Source organism: Callithrix jacchus, chromosome 2 (assembly GCF_049354715.1).
Source record: "Callithrix jacchus isolate 240 chromosome 2, calJac240_pri, whole genome shotgun sequence".
Taxonomy (NCBI): domain Eukaryota; kingdom Metazoa; phylum Chordata; class Mammalia; order Primates; family Cebidae; genus Callithrix; species Callithrix jacchus.
The window spans coordinates 188,667,164-188,689,388 of record NC_133503.1 but is presented as its reverse complement, the minus strand read 5'-3'; the positions used below and the strand labels follow the sequence as shown (position 1 = coordinate 188,689,388).

General features: G+C 41.7%; 1 long non-coding RNA gene across 1 annotated transcript; it reads right to left on the bottom strand.

Annotated features, from left to right (window-relative positions):
- Positions 1-12,578: 12,578 nt before the first annotated feature.
- LOC144581481 (uncharacterized) lies at positions 12,579-21,609 on the bottom strand. Its single transcript, XR_013532350.1, has 2 exons — positions 20,670-21,609; positions 12,579-19,725 (listed from the first exon to the last, which is right to left on the bottom strand). It is a non-coding gene; the product is annotated as an uncharacterized LOC144581481 (long non-coding RNA).
- Positions 21,610-22,225: the final 616 nt, after the last annotated feature.

Sequence of the window (22,225 nt, the reverse complement as noted above, 5' to 3'; positions counted from 1 at the left end):
GATTTGAGCCCTAGAAAGAAGTCAGATAAGAGCATGAGGTAAGGCTGGGTGTGGTGGCTCCCAGCATTTTGGGAGGCTGAGGCGGGCAGATCACGAGGTCAGGAGTTTGAGACCATCCTGGCCAACATGGTGAAACCCCATTTCTGCTACAAATACAAAAATTAGCTGAGCATGGTGGCAGGCGCCTGTAAATTCCAGCTACTCAAGAGGCTGAGGCAGGAGAATCATTTGAATCTGGGAGGTGGAGGTTGCAGTGAGCCTGGGCAATAAGAGCAAAACTTCGTCTCAAAGAAAAAGAAAAAAAAAGAGCATGGGCAGTTATGGTGGCAGGAGATGGGGTCTCCTTCTACAGAAGGCACTGAAGGCACCTTTCTAATCACTTTACATACATGCTATCAGTTAATTTTCACGACATAATAGTAGGCACAACTATTATCCATATTTTACAGATACGGAAAGCAAGGCACAGAGAGGTTAAGTAGGTCCCCCAAAGACACAGAGTAAGAGGTGGAGCCACGATTCTAGGAGAGATGGTCAACTCAACCACTGAGCAATGCTGCATCACCACACAGGCGACCAAGCTCCTGGTGCCTGGGTAACACAGGAGCCCCTCACCTCTTTCCAACCCACTCTTCCCAGAAACATCAGAGGATGCTTGGCACCATTAGGACTCTGAAGGTAAGTAGCTTTCAGGATGTGGAGTAGAGCAGGATCTCACAGAGGCCTTGGGGCAGGGAAGGCAGTGTCCCCTTGGCCAAGAGCATGGAATAGGCAGGGCAGGCAGGCTCACTCCTGATGAGAAGGTGCCCCCCCATGCAGACACACCCACATCGCACACCCAGGGCCAAGCAGGTCGATGAGACTCACTCACACTCCAAGCTCTCAAAGGAGATAGTCAGAAAAAGGAGGAGAAACCCCATAATATTCTGCCTTCATTCTTTCTCCATGCCCAGACAGTACCCTAACCAGTTCTTTTCTGGGCTAATGTAAATATCATTAATACCTCAAATTATGGGCAGTTAAGTGAAGGAATTAACCAAGCTAACTATACCATCTCAGAAACCTATTCAAATAACCACCAACGTCACTAAGCCCCAGTGACTTAGGGATACTCTCTGGGCTACCAAGCTACAGTAAAAAACCTGAACACTTGGTGGAATGGGAGACGTAAAACAGGAAATGGTAGATTGTGTGCACCATTAAAAACAAGGAAGCTGGGCAAGTGCCTGTAGTCCCAGCTCCTTGGGAGGCTGAGGAAGGAGGATCGCTTGGGCCTAGAAGTTTGAGGCCAGCCTAAGCAACATAGTGAGATGACTTCTCTTTAAAAAAAAAAGAGAAGCCAGCCAGACTACCATTGCTTCTGCTAGAATCTGGGTTTCCCACCAGGTGTGCCCAATGTCCTTCATTTTAACCATCAGCAGATTATGGAGTCTGTTTTGGCAGAGGGAGCTGGCTAGAGGTGCCACCCAGGGAGAGCTTAGCCCCACCCATCCCTCAGGACCCAGGTGAGGATGGCTTCTGAATCTTCCTGCAATTAGAGAGAGGAGCTCCCCCAGTGCAGCCTGCTTTGTGTCTGCAAATAAAACCAGCACATTATTATTCCTCTGTCATCCTACAAGTTGCTGAGCCTTGAAAGCTCCAACAGAGGCAGCTGCTGGAACATGGCTGCAGGGGCAGCGCCACATCTAATTGCTTCACACACGGCTGCCAGTTTATGGACTGGGTCCTTCGCTCTGCATTTAACACCGTATCTGCTGATGGACTTTCACTGTTGGAAAGGCTGCACCGGTCCTCTGCACACTGTTTGATAACTGATGGGGGAAGATGCTCTCTCATTTGATAAATTGTATCTGGCCTTTCCAGCTCAGTGGTCATTAATGTTTGTTCTCATCCAATGGGCAAATTCAAAGAAATACAGCTCTCATTAGCTCCTGCTCAATTAAAAAAAAATGCTCATCTGCCCCCATGACTCAACCACAGCTTCCTAGTCAGAGCTGTTAAGTTCCACAGCTGGAGAGACTGGGGAGGTCATCCAAGCCATCTCTGATACTCAGGCCCCCAGCCCCAGCAACATCCAAGCTGCGAATCCCCTCCAGCACCTCCTGCCCCACTCATTCCACACAGGCCTCCTAATGAGCAAGGACGAACATAAGTGACTGCTGAGTATGTGCTGTGTGCCGGCTGCAGTAAACAAGGCACATGGCTTAGCTCATGCAGGCATGCTTACAAATCTACGACCTCCAGGGTCGCAAGCACACTCTGGAGCAGAGTTCAAGTTCTACTCCTGACACCTATTATGAGCTGTGTGAACATGGGCAAGTCATCAAGAAGGCATCCACAGTTTTGTACTTAAACCAGATCCCGGTAGTCATAAGGTGAGTCTCTGGAGTCAGTGCCTCTATGGACAAGTTGCTTTCACTTTGTTCTTTTTCCTCAGACTATTCCCAGGCAGCTGACTTCAAAATCCTTGTGATCAGCCACCAGAGGCATGAGGGAAAAGGAGAGAATGAGTCAGCCAAAATCTTTGGGAAAAAATGCCATGTGATGTCACTTTTTTAAATTTGCAAGTTGGAGCTGAAAATAATCAGTGGTAGGTGTGTTAACTGGCATGGCCTCTAAGGAGGACAATTTGCCAATATGTAAAAATCTCAAATGTACATCCCCTTTGACCTAGCAATTCTACTTCTAGGAATGTATCCTAAAAAATGGGGTTGCTGGAAGAAAGTGTGTGTTCAAGGATATTTATGTTCGTATTGTCTTATTAGCAAAAGCCTGGAAAAATCCAGATGAGGACCAGCTAAATAAATTGTGGTATATTTGCACAATGCAATATTATGTAGCCATAAAAAATAAGGCAGCTTTAACTAAATTCAAGTGAAACAATCTTCAAAATGTCTTAAGTGAAAAAAAAATTAAGGTGTTATTGTACTTTTTTTTGAGTATTTAGACTCAGTTGTTTATATATCATAGAATGTCTCTAAAACAAAACCAACAATCTGGTCATAGTTGCTGCCTCTGGGGAAACACTTCAGGTGGCTTGAAGTCAGCAATGAGAGAGAGAATTGCTTTCACTGTATACCTTTTTGAATCTTGAGTTTATGCCATAGGAATGGATTACATATTCAAGAAGCAAACAGTATGCAATTAAAATATTTTAAATATTGATGTTTAAATAGATAAAATCCTTATTATTTATTTTTATTTTGTTTATATTTTTAAAAGGGAAAAGGGTCCAGGTGTAGTAGTTCACACCTGTAATCTCTGCACATTGGGAGGCTGAGGCCGGAGGATTGCTTGAGCCCAGGAGTTCAAGACCAGCCTGGGCAACATAGTGAGATGCTCTCTCTTAAAAAAAAAAAAAAAATCAGCCAGGCTTGGTGACACAGACCTGCAGTCCCAGCAACTGGGAGGCTGAGGCAACAGAATCGCTTAAACCCAGGGGGGTCGAGTCTGCAGTGAGCAGTGATGTCACCACTGTACTCTAGCCTGGGTGACAGAGCAAGACCTGTCTCTTAAAAAAGAAAAAGAAAAAGGGAAAGAACCAATTGGGCCAGGCACAGTGGCTCACACCTGTAATCCCAACACTTTGGGAGGCCTAGGTGGGTGGATCACCTGAGGTCAGCAGTTTGAGACCAGCCTGACCAACATGGTGAAACTTCATCTCTACTAAAAGTACAAAAAATTAGCTGGGCATCATGGCACACAACTGTAATCCCAGCTACTCAGGAGGCTGAGGCAGGAGAATCACTTGAACTCAGGAGGCAGAGGTTGCATTGAGCTGAGATCACACCACTGCACTCCATCTCAAAAAAAAAAAAAGAACCAATAGAAAATCATAAATCTGCAAAGGATAATGAAAAAATAATGAGGTAAATATGCAGAGAAATAAGCTGGCATTTTGAAGGGAAATGGTGAGGCCAGGACTAAACCAATCACATTCCTTGGATCCTCTGGTGGGAGCTCGGTCTTCTGTTCACACACAGCACATACTCATGTACGCATTGCTGAGGAAAAGATCTTTCCACTGGATGGCTTCCTAATTTCTGATGGGCCATAAATTTGGATACTTTGGGAGCAGCTAAAGACCTGTTTTTGGGCTTCTTTGAGTACTGTTATGTCTCCTAACCAGCTTTCCCCCATGAAGCCTCTCCCCATCTGTGATAATTCATTTTATATACCAGCTTGGCTGGGCTATGATGCCCAGATGCATGATAAAACATCAGCCTAGATGTTGCTGTGAAGGCAGTGTCTAGATGAGATAAATTTTTGCATCAGTAGACTTCAAGGAAAGCAGACATACCCTCCCTAATGTGGATGGCCTCATCAGTCAGTTGAAGGACTTAAGAGAAAAAATCTGAGATCCTCCGAGAAAGAGGGAATTCTGCCTCTGCACTGCCTTCAGACTAGCAACCGCAGCATCAACTCTTCCCTGGGTCTCCATCCTGCTGACCTGCCAGCCCCACAGTCGCATAAGCTAACTTCTAAAAATAAATCTCAAACTGTGATTCAAGATGGCACTGCAGGAGCAGCTCAGGATTGCAGCTACCAGTGAAAGTGCAGAGGGTGAGTGGACGCCACATTTCCAGATGGATCTTTATTGCCCACAGACCAGGAGATTCCCAGGTGGAGGAGCCCCACGGGTCACCAGCGTGGCTGTTTTGGCCAGTGCGGCTGTTTCAGCTGGCGCTGCAGCGCAGCGGCTCTTTGTACAAAATACACTGGCCTGGCTGCCCTGTTAAACTGGCAATTGGAGATCCAGTAAGGCAGATTAGCCCATTCATCTGATTAAACAGGACTGAAACATAAAGCCAGGCCAGGAGATTCCCGGGCAGCGACGTTGTTTCAGCCGGCACAGTGGGTCGCCGCCTGGGAAATCACACAGATCCCAGCACCCTTTCAGCAGGTGACTAGAACACCTGGGAGAGAGTGAACCGTTCAACTTAAAAAAAAAAAGGGCTCTGAGGCAGGGAGCCAGGTGATCAGGTTCAGCAGCTCCCACGCCCACAAAAACAAACAAAAAAAAAAACAAAAAAACAAAAACAGCAATTGGAAACACTCGGGGTTGAGAGTTTCACGGCAAGCACAGCTAAAACCAGGATGGCCCAGCTCTGTGGGGGAGGAGCATCCGCCATTACTGAGGCACTCCACCCCTACGGAGGTAGTCTGCCATTGCTGACGCAGCCTGCCATTGTCGAGGCAACCCGCCATTGCCAAGGCAACCCGCCATAACAGAGAGAGTCCACCATTACAGAGGTGGGCCAACATTGCCGAGGCAGTTCTAACCACACCCATATAAATAGTACTGCAGGGAAATACACATGGCAGCAGGGCAGAGCCAGCAGCAGGGTGGAACCCAAAGCAGCTCAGCAAAGCCTCTGCAGGCAGTGACTAGGCTGGGCAGGACAGCCTTGCTGGGCAGGACAGCCCTGAAATTTAAAAAAAAAAAAAGGCAGCAACACAGCAGATACTCATAAATAAAGCCCTAACTCCCCAGGACAGAGCACCTGGGGAAAAAAAGGGGGTTTATGAGTTCTGCTGCAGCAGACTTAAACATACCTGCCTAGCAGCTCTGAATGAACAATGGAAGTCACAGCTCAGCACTTGAGCTCCTATAAAGAACAGACTGTCTCCTCAAGCAGCTCCCTGACCCCCATATATCCAAAGAGTCACCTCACAAAGGACTGATCAGACTGACATTTGGCAAGCATCATTCTGGGACAAAGATTAGCAGAGGAAGAAACTGGTAGCAGCCCTTACTGTTCTGCAGCTGCTGCAGGTGACCCCCAGGCAAGCAGGGCCTGGAGTGGACCTCAGCAGTCCTAAAGCAGTGGGGCCAGACTGTTAGAAGGAAAACTAAGAAACAGAAATAATTTCATCATCAACAATCTGGACATCCACTCAGAGACCCAATCTGAAAATCAGCAACTACACAGACAACAGGTGGATAAATCCATAAAGATGGGAAGAAACCAGTGCAAAAAGGAGGAAAACACCCAAAACCAGAACACCTCACCTCCTACAAGGTACCACAACTCCTCACCAGCAAGGGAACAAATCTGGATGGAGAATGAGTGTGACCAAATGACGGAATCAGACTTTAGAAGGTGGGTAATGAGAAACTTCCATGAGCTAAAAGAACATGTTCTAACTCAATGCAAAGAAACTAAGAATCTTGAAAAAAGATTTGATGAAATCATAACAAGAATGGACAACTTAGAGAGGAATATGAGTGAATTGATGGAGCTGAAAAAAACAACACAAGAACTTCACAAAGCATGCACAAGTTTCAACAGCTGAACTGACCAAGCAGAAGAAAGGATATCAGAGGTCGAAGATCAACTCAATGAAATAAAATGAGAAGGCAAGATTAGAGAAAAAAATGCAAAAAGGAATGAACAAAGTCTCCAAGAAATGTGGGACTATGTGAAGAGACCTAATCTACATTTGATAAGTGTACCTGGATGTAATGAAGAGAATGAATCCAAGCTGGAAAATACTCTTCAGGAGGAAAACTTCCCCAACCTAGCAAGGCAGGCCAATATTCAAATCCAGGAAATACAGAGAACACCACAAAGATATTCCTCAACAAGAGCAACCCCAAGGCACATAAACGTCAGATTTACCAGGGTTGAAATGAAGGAGAAAATGCTACGGGCAGCCAGAGAGAAAGGTCGGGTCACCCACAAAGGAAAGCCCATCAGACTCACAGCAGATCTCTCGGCAGAAACACTACAAGCCAGAAGAGAGTGGGGGCCAATATTCAACATCCTTAAAGAAAAGAACTTTCAACCCAGAATTTCATATCCAGCCAAACTGAGCTTCAGAAGTGAAGGAAAAATAAAATACTTTGTGAACAAGCAGGTACTCAGAGATTTTGTCACCACCAGGCCTGCTTTACAAGAGCTCCTGAAAGAGGCATTACACATAAAAAGGAACAACCAGTACCAGCTACTCCAAAAACATACCAAATGGTAAAGAGCATCAACAAAATGAAGAATCTGCATCAACTAACGGGAAAAACAGCCAGCTAGCATCAAAATGGCAGTATCAAATTCACACATAACAACATTAACCCTAAATGTAAATGGGCTAAATGCACCAATCAAAAAACACAGACAAGCAAATTGGATAAAAAGCTAAAACCCATCAGTGTGCTGTGTCCAGGAAACCCATCTCACATGCAAGGATACACAAAGGCTCAAAATAAAGGGATGGAGGAAGATTTACCAAGCAAATGGAGAGCAAAAAAAAAGCAGAAGTTGCAATTCTCATCTCTAATAAAATAGACATTAAGGCAACAAAGATCAAAAGAGACAAAGAAGGACATTACATAATGGTAAAAGGATCGATACAACAAGAAGAGCTAACGATCCTAAATATATATGGACCCAATACAGGAGCACCCAGATATATAAGGCAAGTTCTTAATGACTTACAAAAAGACAGACTCCCACACAATAATAGTGGGAGACTTTAACACTCCACTGTCAATATTAGACAGATCAACCAGACAAAAAATTAACAAGGATACCCAGGACTTGAACTCAGACCTGGAACAAGCAAACCTGATAGACATTTACAGAACTCTCCACCCCAAATACACAGAATATACATTCTTCTCAGCACCACATCACACCTACTCTAAAATTGACCACATAATTGGAAGTAAAGCACTCCTCAGCAAATGCAAAACAAGTGAAATCATAACAAACAGTCTCTCAGACCATAGTGCAATCAAGTTAGAACTCAGAATTCAGAAACTAACTCAGAACTGCACAGCTTCATGGAAACTGACAACTGGCTCTTGAATGTTGACTAGATAAACAATGAAATGAAGGCAGTAATAAAGAAGTTCTTCAAAACCAATGAGAACGAAGACACAACATACCAGAATCTCTGGGACACATTTAAAGCAGTCTCTAGAGGAAAATATATATCAATAAGTGCCCACGTGAGAAGAGTGGAGAGATCCAAAATTGACACCCTATCATCAAAATTGAAAGAACTGGAGGAGCAAGATTAAAAAAAAAAAAAAACTCAAAACCTAGCAGAAGACAAGAAATAACTAAGATCAGAGCAGAACTGAAGGAGATAGAGACACGAAAAACCCTTCAAATAATCAATAAATCCAAGAGCTGGTTTTTTTAAAAAGTCAACAAAATAGACAGACCACTAGCCAGATTGAAAAAAAAGAAAAGAGAGAATAACCAAATAGATGCAATAAAAAAACGATAAAGGGAAAATCACCACAGATTCCACAGAAATTCAAACCATCATCAGAGAATATTACAAACAACTCTATGCACATAAGCTAGTAAACCTGGAAGAAATGGATAAATTCCTGGACTCCTGTGTCCTCCCAAGCCTAAACCAGTAGGAAGTTGAAACTATGAATAGACCGATAACAAGGTCTGAAGTTGAGGCAGCAATTAAGAGCCTACCACACAAAAAAAGCCCAGGTCCAGATGGGTTCACAGCCGAATTCTACCAGACACACAAAGAGGAACTCTTACCATACCTCCTAAAACTATTCCAAATAATCCAAAAAGAGGGAATCCTTCCCAAATCATTTTATGAGACCAACATCATCCTGATACCAAAAGCCAGCAGAGACTCAACAAGAAAAGAAAACTTCAGGCCAATATCCATGATGAACATAGATGCAAAAATCTTCAATAAAATACTGGCAAGCCAACAGCAACAGCACATCAAAAAGCTTATCCACAATAATCAAGTAGGATTCATCCCAGGGATGCAAGGCCAGTTCAACATACGCAAGTCTATAAACGTAATTCACCACATAAACAGAACCAAAGACAAAAACCACATGATTATCTCAATTGATGCAGAGAAGGCCTTTGACAAAATTCAACAGCCCTTTATGCTAAAAACCCTCAATAAACTCGGTATTGATGGAACGTATCTCAAAATAGTAAAAGCTATTTATGACAAACCAACAGCCAATATCATACTGAATGGGCAAAAACTGGAAGCATTCCCTTTGAAATCTGGCACTAGACAAGGATGCCCTCTCTCACCACTCCTATTCAATATAGTACTGGAAGTTCTAGCCAGAGCAATCAGGCAAGAAAAAGAAATAAAGGGTATTCAAATAGGAAAGGAGGAAGCCAAGTTGTCTCTATCTGCAGACGACATGATAGTATATCTAGAAGACCCCAACGTCTCAGCCCAAAAACTCCTGAAGCTGATAAGCAACTTCAGCAAAGTCTCAGGATACAAAATCAACGTGCAAAAATCACAAGCATTCCTATACACATTCCTATACAGCAGACTGAAAGAGAGCCAAATCAAAAACGAACTGCCATTCACAATTGCTACAAAGAGAATAAAATACCTAGGAATACAACTAACAAGGAACGTAAAGGACCTCTTCAAGAGAACTACAAACCACTGCTCAACGAAATAAGAGAAGACACAAACAGATGGAGAAACATTCCATATTCGTGGTTGGGAAGAATCAATATCGTGAAAATGGCCATACTACCCAAAGTAATTTACAGATTCAACGCTATCCCCATCAAGCTACCAATGACTTTCTTCACAGAACTGGAAAAACCCACCTTAAAATTCATATGGAACCAAAAGAGAACCCACATAGCTAAGTCAACTCTAAGCAAAAATAACACAGCAGGAGCCATCACACTACTGGACTTCAAACTATACTACAAGCTACAGTAATCAAAACAGCATGGTACTGATACCAAAACAGAGATATAGACCAATGGAACAAAACAGAGGCATCAGAGGCAACACAACATATCTACAACCATACAATCTTTGATAAACCTGACAAAAACAAGCAATGGGGAAATGATTCCCTGTTTAATAAATGGTGTTGGGAAAACTGGCTAGCCATGTGCAGAAAGCAGAAACTGGACCCCTTCCTGACACCTTACACTAAAATTAATTCCAGGTGGATTAAAGACTTAAACATAAGACCTGGCACCATAAAAACTCTAGAAGAAAATCTAGGCAAAACCATTCAGGACATAGGAGTAGGCAAGGACTTCATGACCAAAACACCAAAAGCATTGGCAACAAAAGCCAAAATAGATAAATGGGACCTAATCAAACTTCACAGCTTCTGCACAGCAAAAGAAACACTCATCAGAGTGAATCAGCAACCAACAGAATGGGAAAAAAGTTTTGCAGTTTACCCATCTGACAAAGGGCTGATATCCAGAATTTACAAAGAACTCAGATTTATAAGAAAAAAACAAACAAGCCCATTCAAAAATGGGCAAAAGATATGAACAGACACTTTACAAAAGAAGACATACATGAGGCCAACAAACATATGAAAAAATGCTCATCATCACTGGTCATTAGAGAAATGCAAATCAAAACTACATTGAGATACTATCTCACATCAGTTAGAATGGCGATCATTAAAAAAATCTGGGGACAACAGATGCTGGAGAGGATGTGGAGAAATAGAAACACTTTTACACTGCTGGTTCAACTATTGTGGAAGACAGTGTGGCGATTCCTCAAGGACCTAGAAATAGAAATTCCATTTGATCCAGCAATCCCATTACAGCAATCCCAATATAGTCCTTTGGATATATATATATATATATCCCATATATATCCAAAGGACTATAAATCATTCTACTATAAGGACACATGCACACGAATGTTCATTGCAGCACTGTTTACAATAGCAAAGACCTGGAACCAACCCAAATGCCCATCGATGATAGACTGGACTGGGAAAATGTGGCACATATACACCATGGAATATTGTGCAGCAATCAAAAATGATGAGTTCGTGTCGTTTGTAGGGACATGAATGAATCTGAAGAACATCATTCTCAGACACAAGATTAGAAAATGAAATACCACATGTTCTCACTCATAGGTGGGTGATGAACAATGAGAACACATGGACACAGGGAGGGGAGCACTACACACTGGGGTCTATTGGGGGGAATAAGGGAGGGACAGCAGGGGGGGCAGTTGGGGAGGGATAGCATGGGGAGAAATGCCAGATGTGGGTGAAGGGGAGGAAGGCAGCAAATCACACTGCCACATGTGTACCTATGCAACTATCTTGCATGTTCTGCACATGTACCCCAAAACCTAAAATGCAATTTAAAAAATAAATAAATCTCAAGAGAGAAAGAGAAAGACACTGTTGATATTGTTCCTCTGGGAACCCTAACTAATACACCATCCATAGGAATGGCTCCCCACTGTCATGCATCCCACATTCCACATCATACTCGGTGAAGCCTCTGCTATTCTCTTACCTACCAAAGTGCATATGTCCTATCCTGCTGACTAGGCTGTAAGGTCCTTGTGAGCCAGTGCTATGTCTCCATCATCAGTGTATTTCTTGTATTACATTAGGTATTTCTCCTAATGCTATCCCTCCTCTAGGCCCCCCACTACCTCCCAATAGGTTCCAGTGTGTGATGTTTCCCTTCCTGTGTCCATGTGTTCTCATTTTTCAACTCCCACTTGTGAGTGAGAACATGTTAGTTTGCTAAGAATAATGGTTTCCAGCTTCATCCATGTCCCTGTAAAGGATGTGAACTCATCCTTTTTTATGGCTGCATAGTATTCCATGGTGTATATGTGCCACATTTTCTTTATCCAGTCTATCATTCTTCATCAATGTATTTCTAACATTCAGCAGAGTACCTGCAAGTGCTCAATAAGGATATGTTGTTGAATGAGGCTGCACTTTTAGTGACAGTGCTCTTGATGCTGAACGCTTCGTTTGACTCATCTGTAGGTTCATATCCAAATTAGCACATCAATTAGGAAGAACATGGAGGAAAAAAAAAAGAAAACAGCCCTTACTCGTTGTTTTCAATTACAAGGAAACTTTACACAGCTACCTGCAGACTTGTCAAAGGCAATTTATTATTCATAATTAATCAAGCAGGCCACCATAGTCAAGGTGCCACAATGATGGATTTCGCCTACATTGTATCCAAAATTAAAATCAAGAATTCTCTTTTGAAATAAGATATATTCAAATAGAAAAAAATTATAAAGAAAAACTTATCTGTGATCATCACCCTCCCTGTACTCCAAATGTGTGTTGAATTTTAATGTCTGCTTTAAAGAGGAAATTATGACCCTCAACCCCAAGATTAAAATATCATTTCTGAAAATCAGATTGAATCTTAGATTAGAAACTTCTGCAAACTTCTTCCACAAAAGTTTTTTTTTTTAAATCATTTGCCATATTTTTTAAAGATTACAAGATGAATTCATCTTTGACTAGTCAATCTGAATCCTCAGGTGAATAAAGAACCAATTGGTTTAGTTTTCCGATCAATAAGACTATTTTCAATGAGCACCCAAGACCAATGATCCTGTCCCCTAGGAAAACTGATTTATAAGCATGTCAAATGGAGATTTTATTTCATCCTGCCTTCAGCTGTCAACCAAGAACTTAGCGGCTCTCCCCGGGGAGCAAGGAGGCAAAACAGTAGGAGGCCGTCAGAGGTCAGCCTTGAAAGCAGGAAACACTCAGCTTTGACCTGGTCTATTGAAATCAATACAGCATGGCATAGAGAAAGGAAGCAGATGGCAGAGTATACTTACGTCAATATTTTTCTTTATTACAGAATTTGCATTAAATTTTGTTAAAGGACAAGTGGATTAAATTGACCATCAGAGATACAAAAGATGCATGCTGTGAATCATATCTTAAATGAATTTCAATCAACACTATAGGATTTACGGTAGAGGCTTATTTTTCTTTGAACAAACATATCTTTTTTTTCCTATTGTATGTTATGTAGAAAAATACAGTGTAAGGCATGAAAAAGAGAAACATAACATGTAGCCCCACCGTCAAATGATGCCATCATTAACATTGGAGCATATTTGATCACAATAGTTTCTCTATGCATTTTTTATCATTGCGAATTCTGCTTTTTTCACTTACACTATAGTAAAATAATTTTCTGTTATTACCTTTCTCTTACTAATAGGGATTCCTATTATCAACATGTTGAAAGGTTAAGCGTTTTCTAAACCCCAGGGCTCATAAGCACTGGAGCTGATCTCCCTACATCCAAAGACCATACTCTTTGCACTACATCAAACTACCTTAAAAAGGGTTATTCTTTTTGGCTCAGTAAATCACCTTTTGGGAATCTATATGGAATCTGAAATGTATGAAATGAGCCTGGGACATCTTGAGATACAAGAAGGCAAGAAGCTACTGAAGACTAAATAGGTCATGTCAAACAGAGGCCAACTTGAAAAAGATCCAAATGACAAAACATGACTGCCTAAAAAATAATACTCTCAGTTCAATCATCAAACATAAAAATCAATGAGATGATAATGATATTTGTTAAAAAATTTATTTATAAGAACACCAACTCATTACTCTGAAAGCTGATAAATGTATAGAAAGAATCAAGAATTTTTCCTGTCTTTCTTGTACAAACTGTAATTCAGGGCAGTCAAATACTTAATGAGGATAAGTTTTTATAGAAGAATTATGGGTAACTAATGCAGAAGGAAGGACACATTAAGAAAACTGCCATTTCAATCCCTCGTGAAATGCTGGATCTGGCAATGGTTGTCAGTGAATGTTAAAAACACAGGTGAAACACGTGGGAGACTTTTAGAAGACGGAACCTTCTGACATCACCAGGACTGATTCCTGACATTACCAAAGTGGAGCAAACAGACATCATGAGTCCATGGTGTGACTCCACAGGAAGTGCATAGCATCAGAAATATTATAACCCAAAAAGCATTTTAACCTTAATCATTTCAAGGCCCAGACCTAACTATCAGTTTATAGATAAAAATAGAAAAAAACAGAGGAACAAGTTAAAAACATCACAGAGAAACAATTATGCAAATCTAGAATGTAGGATAATGTGATTTTTCCAACAAATTCAATAGCATGAAAACAAGGAACGAAAAGGAGGGACAATGTAGACTACAATAGCTAAGAGATATTATTATTAATATTATTCCAATAGACCAACTGCAAAAGAACTATTTAAGACAATTAAAGACATTTGAATATGAATGGATATTAGAATACTTTTGATACTTTTGTTATTTGGTATGATAATAGCTAGGTGGTTATTTTTTGTCTTAATGCTTAAATGCATGTAAAGAATTTACAAAGAAAATAATATGATATCTAGTATTTGCTTCCAATGTTCCAGGATAAAAAGTGTGTGTGTGTGTGTGTGTGTGTGTGTGTGTGTGTGTGTGTGTATGCTGTGAGAGGGAGGAGGTGGAGATGAGTAGATGAAACAAGTCTTGCAAATTGTTGACAGCTGCTGAAGCTGACAGATGAGTCCATGAAGGTTCATTATCCTATTCTCTCTGCTTTCTGCATGTTTGGAACATTCCTAATTTTAAAAACCCTAAAAATTATGCCTATGAGTACCTCAAAACCTGTAAAAAATGAAATTCCATATATGCCAGGACTGGAAAGATATGGAATAGATAACTGTAAAAAAAAAAAATCTGTGAGGAAATCCTACTCCATATGCTATATGCTGATTTCTGATCTGTATTTGAAGTGGAATCACTCCAATATTATCTGATTCATTTTGAAATTGATGATTAAAAGATTAAGTCACCTTCTACATATTTTGGCACCTTACACTCTCACCAATGTAAAGTATTAATAGAAGGAACATCAAAACTATCAATCTAAGAAATTCGGTGAATCAAGAGGTCTGTGATATGCTCAGTAAACATATCTTTGTTGTGGCAATGAAATAATTTGAAGATGGAAAGAGAATGTAAATTCTGCAGAATAATTTTCTGTGCTCCTCTTTAAATAGGTTAAGGTGCAAATTTGGTTTTTTGAAAATCTGAAGCTGTGGATCACAAAACAAAGCAAAATTAATTGTGAATGAAGGGAAGAAAAGATCACTTGTAATGACACTTCTTTTCCAGGGATACAGTTAAGCAAGCCAATAGCCTTCAGAGGGTAAAAATAAGTCCGTTCACTAATGCCCACACACATTCCATATAATGACAGCTGGAGATCTAATTTTAAAAACATGCTACATTGTAAAAATACTTTGGAAACATCTAACTAAACAGTGGATTAGAACTTGATTAAAAATAAGTGATTGAAATGCCAAAAGCTCATTAAACGGAAGATGCTATGTGGAGTTGGCTACTCAAAGAAACGAAGCCCTTCTGGTCCGGCAAAATATTTTCAGTTAAAAGAAACTACTGAATATTTTAATTTTCAGTTTGTGAGGGACAAATTATTATACTTAATCACTGGTTTGTTTTAATCCCCAGAATTATAACAATTAGGAAAATAAAGGCATTTATAAGATGCTCAAAGCAGGGCACACTCTCAGGACAGGCTCCCAGGAACCAGAATCTGAGACGGAAGGTTACATGCAGGAGCTTCATTGAGGAATGTTCTCAGAAGCATCACCTGGGAGGGGTGAGGAAGGCAGGATTGGGCACATGGAGAAGCAGAACTGTGATGCATTGAGAAGATCAGAGCAGAAAGGCCCTTCAGAGCTTTCTTAATCTAGGCAAAGGGGCCAGGCCATGGCATTCTCACATAAACCCAATGCCAGTGGAAATGAAAATATTGGACAAAGTAGCTCCTTTTGGCCAAGAGTCAATCCCAAGAGGGACTCACGAATGAGTATGTTTGCAGGACTCTTCTGCAGGAGTCGGAAGCCAATTCTTCTGACTGCCAGGAAATGAACGCTTTGATCCTGAAGGAGACATGTTGGGAGTGTGTCCCCCTTCACATTGCAGTCCCACCTTAGCCTCACTCCTTCGTGTAGTAACTTCATCCCCTCTGAGATTAGCTCCATAGGATTCCCAATGATCTCTTTTTCTTTGGAAACTGATAAGAGGAAGGTTATTGGGACAAATCTCACCCCTTTCAGTGACTCCAGCTGGTGTCATGATCTCCCTCCTCGGCTATTATACTTTTAAACAGCACTGCTGTGGTCTGGGTGGCTTTCCTGGTGGGGTAATCATGATTTTCATCCCAGGGAGAGCCCTGGGTCACCATGAAAGCGTGGCTTGGCGGCATAACCAAGTTCCAGCCATGGCTACTGCACTTGCCAATTTACCATCAAGATCTGGCAAGGGGGTATGAAGAGACAACCTAATGAGTCACCTGGGTGGCTGTGGTCGCAACTGGACAGCAGCTATAGTTTAAAGTGTAATGGGATTCTTGCTGTGTTCACTGGTAGCAGCATCGTCCCCTTGGAGATAAGGACCCAGGAGGGACTAAATGTCTTTCTCCAGGAAAGCACAAATTCCTCAAGCAGATCATTGGGAGTAATGGTAGTGGAGCCAGACCTACTTCCAATCATTCTTTTCTTTTCTTTTCTTTTTTTGAGACCAAATCTCACTCTGTCACACAGGCTAGAGTGCAAATGGTGCAATCTTGGCTCACTGTAACCTCCCAGTTCAAAAGATTCTCTGCCTTGGCCTCTGGAGTAGCTGGGACTACAGGCAGACTCCACCATGCCTGGCTAATATTTGTATTTGTTGTAGAGACGGGGTTTCACCATGTTGGCCAGGTTGGTCTCAAACTCCTGACCTCAAGTGATCCACTTGCCTTGGCCTCCACAAGTGCTGGGATTATAGGCATGAGCCACCACACCTGGCCCCAATCATTGTTTTCTGGGCCCTTCAATCCCACCCACTGGGAATGTAGCACTATAGAATGGGCATTGGTTCAATGCCATCCTGTCCTTATAATATATCATCTCCAGGCTAGCACCTTAGCTGGGCTTTCAAAAAACTCTAGCAGACAGGCAGTTTCTGGATGGTGTTATGTGATGAGACTAGTAGATTCTATCATCCTATGTCCATTGTTGTTTTTTCTTTGCTATAAAATGGGGACCAGTAGTCCACAGTCACATTTTGCAGCCATGTCAGTTTATCAAATAATCAGGTAAGCCTGCAGGTGGTCATGCTGCCTAAGTCCCTGTGGGTAGAAAAGGTAAAGCCATCTCTGGAATATGTGTCAGTTCCAGTCCAAATAAATTACTGCCATTTCCAGATTGAAAGGGATCCGATGTAATCAAACTGCTAACAAGTGGCTGGCTAGTCTCCTCAGGGGCTGTGTTTGTTGAAGAGCTCGGTGTTGACTTCTGTTGCCGGCTAGTTGGACATTTGGTAGTGGTAATAGATATATTAAGTAATTAACTTCATGGAGACCCACTGTCAATTATCAGGACCTCTGATTTTGAAGGGGGCCAGAACGATGATTAAATGGGGACATGATGGGGACCACTACCCTCGTAGTGTTGAGCATGTTTAGAGTGGCAGACTTCCTGGGCATTCCCCTGGATGTACTATTGTTTTTCATTTATTCTCTAGGCCATGGTAAGAAAGTTTCAGAGGCTTCTGTTAGCCCTCTTCACTACAGACCATACTGGTTGGCCCTACAAACCAAGGAGCTAATGAGAAGATTATGCTGACTACAATGGGTTTCAATTATACATCCAGGGACTGAACAAGTGACCACCAGACCGGGTCTGGACTTCTTATTTCTTACTCCTCATAAACTCCCACTTCTGCAAGGGGCCTGGATGAAACAAAACTTCCTGAATATCAGTGGAGTTTGGACCATGCCCAAGAGTCCTCAAAATATCTAGGATTGCCCTTTTTCCCACTGAACTGTTACCCAAGTAAATGGCCGCGGATCCCTTTGAGTAAAGACTGGGGAAATTGTTATCATATGCACTTGCCACAGTATAGCAGGCTCCTTCCTCAAACCAGCCTCTCCAGTCAACAGGTTCTGGGTCAAAGGACAGCCTCAGATCTGGAACTTAACCATGACTCTTCAGTGAAGTGTTGGTGTTATTCTTCTTATCTGCCCTGCATCTTACCCTTAATCACACTGTGGTCTAGTAACCATCTCCATAGCTCTCTGTGGGTGAGGCCCAGGCTGCCACTCCAACCTTTCCATTCATGATAATATTGGCACCCTTCTTGCTCTGCTACCTATGTTCTGCCCTCCAGCTTCTACCATTGCTTTTAGAGATCCCAGTTCTATAACAGCACGGTCTACAGTATCAGCCCTCCCCTAGAGGGACAGCCACCACTGAGTTTCTCATTGACACATTGCCCCTCTCACCAGCTCATTCCTTACAGCTTTGGTTAGTGGTCTGCCTTCTGGGCGCCCCTGTGAAGCACAGTGAACTGGTGGATTGTTTGGTCTTACAAAGTACAGTAGGCCCCCATTATCTGTGGGGAACACGTTCCAAGACCACCCAGAGGTGGATGCATGAAACTGTGAATAGTACCAAACCCCATACACATGATGTTTTTTCCTAGACATGTACTGTGGTACTTTTGTAGTTTGAGGTACAACAGCAAAACTAGCACATATTTCTATGTCCTTCTTCACAATTTCACAGGTAAAAAATTTGTTCTTATCATCTTAGCAACCTCAGCATACAATTTTTTTTCCTTAAGAACTTTTGCCTTGTAGTTTGAGGTACAACAGCAAAACTAGCACACATTTCTTTGTCCTTCTTCACAATTTCACAGGTAAAAAATTTGTTCTCACCATCTTAGCAACCTCAGCATACAATTTTTTTTTCCTTAAGAACTTTTACCTTTTCACTTTAAGGAAGCACTTTATGGCTTCCTTTTGCCATATTTGAATTGCCAGCATTACCCCTCTTGTGCTTTGGAGCCATTATTAGGAAAAATGAGGGTGCCTTGAACACAAGCACTGCGACACCTTGATGGTCAATCTGATCACTGAGATGGTGAAGAGGCTAACTGGAGGGAAGTGTAGATGGTGGAGGGAAGTGTAGACAGTGAAGAGGTGTAGACGGTGTGTATCCACTGGACAAAGGGATAATTCACACCCTGGGGAGACAGTGAAACAGTGCAAGACTTCATCACACTACTCAGAACAAGGTGCAATTTAAAACTTATGAATCGTTTCTTTCTGGAATCTTCTATTTAACATTTTAAGCCCATAGCTGATGAAGGATAACCAAACTGTGGGAAGCAAAACCATGGATAGGGAGAACCAGTGTACAGTTTTCCCTCAGTATCCATAAAGGATTGGTTCCAGAACCTCCCTTGGATACAAAAATCTGTAGATACTCAAGTCGGTGATATAAAATGGCCTAGGATTTGCGTATAACCTACACACAACCTCCCATATACTTTAAATCACCTCTAGATTACTAATAATACCTGATACCATGTGAATGCTATGTAAATAGTTACTATACTGTATTGACTAGGGAATCGTGACAAGGAAAAAATGTCTGTACATGTTCAGTATGGGATGCTACATTTTCCCCAAATACTGAATATTTTCAATCCCCGGTTGGTTGCACACAGATACAGAGAGCTGACTGCATATCCACCATAGCATTCCTGCTTCTCTGAGCCTTTCACTCCCTTCATGATCTGCTAAGGCATTTATCACATATCTCCTCCACATGGTTGATCATTGCATTTCTAAGAAAGAAAAGAGTCAACCAAGCAGAATGCTAAATTCTCTACCTCAGGGGGTGCACCCATGTAAAGTTTCCAGTATCCAACTATATATTGTGTCCTTCTTAACTCAGACCCTTTAGGATTCATCCCATATATATTATTTCACTCCTGCTAGTACTTGCCAGCTCAGTTTTACATCTTCTTTAGTGTCTATTTTTTCCTTCCTTATCACAATCAGCACTTCTCCTGTTAAGTTTTCTTGTACTTGGCTCCAGTTCAGGGGTCAGCAAACTTTGCCTGTAAAGAGCCCAATAGTAAACATTTTAGGTTTTGTGGGCCATATGGACTTGGTCATGACTACTCAATTCTCCCATTATAGCATGAAGGCAGCCATAGGCAATGTGTCATTGAATGCATGTGGTTGTATTCCAATAAAACTTTATTTACCAAAATAGACTGGGAGCTGAATTTGGTCAGGAGACTGCAGTTGCTGATCCCTATTCTACTTACCAACCTAGTGTCCAGGAAGAGAGTCAGGATCAACCCTGAGTTAAGAACATGCTGTCTGGCAAGAAAAAGCTCCTGCGTGCTTCAAGCAAGGGTAGCACTAGCTTTAAACAGGGAGCAGTAGGCCCAGAGGGTTCAGAGGAATCTGAGGCTTAGAGACTTTTGGTGCAGGGACACATATCCTTATCCCAAATCTCAGCATCTCGCTCCTTCCCAGTCAGGGTCCTGGCCTTGGCATAGCATACTTGATGGGGTTGAATATTTTAACCTTCTCTGGCCTTATAATTAAGTCCTAGGCTTGATCCTGGCTTTTTTCTGCTTCTGGCTGCAGGAGATGAGAATCTCTTTATAAACTGCCATAGGCCCTCTGGCTTTCACACTTAGCCTTAAATTGGTGATTAATCATTGTATCCTTTCATCCCCTTTCTCTAATTCACTTTATAGCACTCAGAAACAGCCATCCAATTCCACTGCACTTGTAATTACCACTTCCCCTGAACCTCTAGATACCTCAGAGACTGGATCTACCAATGCATGGCCTTCCAAGAGCTACACCACAGTGAAAGTTGCAACCATTGCATCTTTACAGCCTGTCAGGGGCTGTAGGTACTCCACCCACCCACCCCTAGTGATGGTGCCTTCCCTGCTGGCAGGTCAGCTGGTGACCCAGCTCCAGATCCTAGAGTCTCCTTCCTTGGACCATTCCTAGCACCAGTGGTTTTAACTATGCTTACCTGAGAAACAAGGTCTGAGGTGGAGATTTACATGCAGAACTTTCATTTAGGGGTGCTTTTAGGATCAGTACCTATAAGGAAGTAAAAGAAAAAGGATTCCATAGGGGGAGAAATAGAATTATGATTCAGTTGCAATAAAGGCTTTGGCAAACCCATGGACTGCTGTCACAGTTGTCTAGACAAGGCAAGGGGCCAGCCAGCCACGGGATGCACGCTGCCCTCCGAACCCCAATAGCAGATGGGGTATTGCCTTGGGCAGGGCAGTTTTCTTCTGCTAAGGGAGGAATTCTCAAAAACAGACTCATCTGTGAGACAACAAAAGCCAGCACTCCTGGCAACTGGGGGAATTAATGCCTGAGTCCTGGAGGGGAGATGGGGGCTGCACACCACAGCATCCACTACAAGCCTGTGGAGTTGTTGAGCTCATGTCCACAGTAAGCACGTCAGATAGGCATCCTTGGTCCCGGTTTTACTGTCTCAACCTAGTTACCAGGAATCCTGGGAGAAGCCCTGGGTTCAACTAATTGTTGCAACTGTAATTGTTGTTCCTAAGGAATTCTAGATGATAAAGGCAATAAAGTAGCAGTGATTTATTGTATAGAGAAACTTTAAAATCCACTTTTGAAGGGTAAAGTAACAAGAAAGAGGAAGGAAAGAATGAAGAAAAGAAAGAAAGGGGAGAGAAGGGGAGGGAAGGGGAGGGGAGGTATGGGACAGGAGGGGAGGGAAAAGGGGAAAGAGAAAGGGGAAAAGGAAGAAGGGGGAAGGGGAAAAAGGAAAAAAAGAAAAATCAAGTCCTCTCAACTCACTAGAGCAGCCATATCTACTTAACTATATACAGATATTATAAAAAGTTATTTTTCTACTTCCCTGCCTTTTAACAAATAACATTTTCTGCTTTTTGGCCGGGGAGAGGATATATAAAGTACTATGAAGTCAAGTTTGTGACAGTGACAAACTTAAAGAGGTTACAATTTTGAAATATATAAGTTGGAAATATATATAAATTTAGGTTGGAATCAACAAAATACTTATTAATGTGTGTGACATGTATAGATGTCCAAATAAATGTAATTTACTCCCCATAAAGTCAGAATAATTGTGTAGGTAGAGTTAGAAAAAAAATCATTGGGATTGAAGCTGCAAATTATTATAACATCGCATAGAAACTGATAGTTGAAATAATTTTGAGATTCTCAAGTACTGTCATAATACTTGCATAATTTGAAATTCTGATGAATTCTTCAGAAGTTTATTTCCAAGTACCTGTAATCTTTTCATGTTGTTCAACATCAATTCAGAGCCAGGACTTATCTTCAGGCAACTCTAGGCTTGTTTCTCTGTGAAATTCTGTAAGTTTGAGATTAGAAACATGAAAACAATCAGTTGGGGCTCTTTTTGGCAGATTTTGAAATGTTGCCATTTGTTCAGTTTCTATCCCTATAAATGTAGTAGGTAATGGATCTTATTGGTATCCAAAACATATCATCTCACCTTATATTTATTCTTCAGGAAATTAGGCTCATGGCTAAGTAGATTTTCAACAAGTTAAATAC